Below are 3,700 nucleotides of genomic sequence, written 5' to 3'. Positions count from 1 at the left end.
GCTTCAGCCTTGACGTCTTACGGCTCACCGGAGCTGCTCCAACGACAGAACGATCCATCACAACAGAGCAGTGCCCTGGACGCCGTCTACAGATTCCTCAGATCTCCCTCCACACCTCCGACAGCCACCTCTGCCTCAACTGCTTCAGCGACCAACCCAATGATGCTGAGGTCGACACGGCTACGGCAAAGAGGTTGTACACTTGTTGCATCACTTATTACTATACATTCACGTCGATCCATTAGGGCTATTTTGGTTCAACGGAAAAACGTCGATCCACTGGTTGTTACCATCACTCTAAATTTCTGCATGCTCTCCTTACATAATCTCACCATATTTTTTTCGTATGCATGTCAGATATTGTACACAGTCATGCTGAACATGTAGAGAAAAAGAGAAGAGTTTTGCGCGGCAATACAATGTCATGCAGACATCACTCCATGGTGGGTTCAATGGCAAACCTTCCCTACCCCTCTCCAGATTGTAATCCAGAGGAAGATATCTGTTCTGAGGCGGATTCAGACGCCGCTGACCACTCCTATTTACCCCCCAAGGTGTTTGCTCTACCTTGGCATGATGATGTTAGTCATATCATGCATATGTTGCCTTGCAGTGCCTACTTTTGACATCATATATGTCATCTGTTTAGTGTAGACATGTTCTGTAATGCCACCTGTTTAGTTTCTATATCATATATGGGAATTATGCAGTCTCATGTCTTTTAGCCAGCCATAATATATGTGAAATGTGCAATGCCATCCTGTTTAACCGGGCATCATATATTTCAATGATATCTTGCCCATCCTTTTCTTCATTACATTTCCATTTGTCGACAATGTTTGTACATTAAACTACTCTTCCTGTGATCAGCCATTTGGGTGGGAGATGGAAAAATCTGAAGTGAAAACAAGGCCTTCGGAGCAAACAGTGCTACCTGTCGAAGCAGATCTCTTGTTGGGTCCCGATAGCTCCTCAGAGATGGATTCAGAGACAGATGACCAGTCATATTCCCCCACTGAGGTGTATGCTCTAACTTGGCACGGTTATACTGCTCATATCATGCATACGGTGTCTTGCATTGCATAGTTTAGACATCATATACACAATATTCAACACCATGTTCTTAGTTCAGACATCATATCAAATGCCCTCTGTTTAGCATATAAATCACATATGTGAATTAAATGATGTGATCCTGATTACTTAGATAACATGTAGGTGAATTATGTCATTAGATCCTGTTTAGTTATTCATCATATCTTTGAATTATGTTATGCTATGCTATCCAGTTTAGATAGACATCATATATGTGAAATTATGTCATGCTATCCGTTTTAGTTAAACAATATACATGTCAACTATTTCATGCCCTCTTTTTTCCACACTATCTATTGCATCTGTCTCTCATACAATGTATGTACATTCAACTATGTTTCCTGTTTATCAGCCATTTGAGGGGTGATGCCAGTATCTAGCGGACTAAAAACACGGTCTTCAAATAAAACAGTGCTACCTCTTGGTGGAGATAGCACCCCGGTTGTACATGCACAAGAACCAGCCCTACCACACATAACCTAAACTCTCGCAGATTGTACCCCTACTGCGATGGACAGAGAACCAGCTTCACCCAATCTAACCCCAACCCCGGCCGATAGTAACCCAGTTCCTGTTGACACAGCACCATCTCCACCACAGAGCTCCCAAACAAGAGCAGTTAGTAAGGCAGCTCTAGTGCCCAAAGGGCCAGTACTATCACGGCGAACCCCAACTCCACCAGTTAGTACGCCTATTCCTGTGGAGGAAGCACAACCAGCTAGTCGTAGTTTAGCATCTATCGCATTTGATGTTGTTAAATCATATGTGCGTATCTTCCCATCTTGGAAATATTATACTGAAGATGAAGGAAAATGCCAGTTGCAGGTGTTTGTCCAGGAATTATGTGTAAGTAATGTTATTCATGGCAATTACTTTGCTTCGTCCCATACATCCTACCTCCATGATGGTTATAATACAGCAAATTTTCCCATTTTTCTCAATAGAGAAGGACCGATTTGGAAACTCAGGATGAGGTAACCTGTGCTAATAACTCTGCTATCTTCAAGAATGCTTGGTGGCAGTATCGGCATTACCTGAAGTAAACGTACTTCACCGGCAAAGAAACTCATCAAATTCCCTTACGTTCTCCTGAGACACATTTACTGGACGATGAGTGGGAACGCCTTGTTCTGTACTGGTCCCGAACCAAGAATGTGGTAAGGTCTATGAGCTCATTTTCTAAATTTTTTAGTATTATATTCTTGCATTTTACTGTACTCTGTTCATGTAGAACAAGTGCCTAAACCTGAAGAACAACTGTTCTAATTTAAGATTCCATTGCTATCATAGTTCAAAAATGCGCTAGGCGTTAATTGTGTGTTTTGCCACCGCCTTGCGCTTTACTGACCAAAGCGCATGCTTATGCGCAGTTATGCGCAATGCGTTTTGCCAACGCCTAGAGCTTAGGCGCGCTTAAGCGCTCGCTTAGGCGCGCTTAAGCGCTCGCTTAGGCGCGCCTTTTTTAACTATGATTGCTTTGCTTTTGTATCACTGTATTTACTCATACAAACTTATTTTTAAATTGAAGGATCCAATCGAAACTCCAATGGCACAGCAGGTATGTTCACGCATGTTTCTTTAATAGGTTTGCTCTTATCAATAGCTCTGTTGATTTCAATTTCAATTGTGTATACAGTTGACTTTCATATCATGCACATTACTAGCATCACAACAGAGCCAATAGTGTTGTTGTACATGCAGACCCGTGGTACCCATCTGAAATCTTGTTCTGCCGTGTAGTTTCCCACGCTTTGTATTCTTTCACTGCTGCTTTGTCTTGAACTGATATGATTTGAACCGTGTCTCTATTTTGATTTGGCAAGACAATGCAGTGACCATAGGACATAGATATATGTTTGTTTGATGCTTTTATTATGTACTAGTACTTGGCAATAGAAGACTTGGTAGTTTAATCATGTCCACCTTACTAATGAACTGGTTCACCGAAATGAGTTTCATATACTAGTACATGCTAAACTTGTTATGTGTCTGCTTGTTTCTTCTTTTAGAATGCTGACAGAATATTAGGGAAGAGTGCCTTATTAAGCAATGGTAAAGGAAGTAATGCAGATAAGGTTCAGGATAGTGACACATCCTTGTTGGTCTCCAACAAAGCTGATAAAACAGCTAAGGAAGACTATCTTGAAGACAGCGAGACAACCCCAAAGTCCTGTCTTGATTTAGTGTTCGAGTTACTGGCCACTACCGCTTGCACAAGCTATTCAAACTCACTGTCTGAATCAGTTCGGTTTCTTGAGTCTCAACTACAAGCTGAAAGACATCGATCAGCTGTGCTGCGACAAGAAGCGGAAGGACTGCGGAAGTCCCTGGAGCATTCAGATGCATACTTTCTGGTGCAACAGCAAGCGTTGGAGGATTTTAGTGCCAAACAGGACAAAGCTAATCAGCTTGCTAAGCTTATTGCCAGCATGGTGGATACCCAGGATAACATTCCTTGACCTCTTCTGAAGTTGTTTCAGTTATGCTCTTGTTTTGCTGCCGTGTTTATTTGCACTGGTGGCCAATTTTGACGGCCAGTGTATGTAATGTGCTGCTTTGTTCTCTATATTTGCACTGGTGGCGAACTTTGATGCCCAGTGGATGT

Source organism: Triticum aestivum, chromosome 7D (assembly GCF_018294505.1).
Source record: "Triticum aestivum cultivar Chinese Spring chromosome 7D, IWGSC CS RefSeq v2.1, whole genome shotgun sequence".
Classification (NCBI taxonomy): domain Eukaryota; kingdom Viridiplantae; phylum Streptophyta; class Magnoliopsida; order Poales; family Poaceae; genus Triticum; species Triticum aestivum.
The sequence above is the reverse complement of the archived record's forward strand: the minus strand, read 5'-3'. Positions refer to the sequence as shown.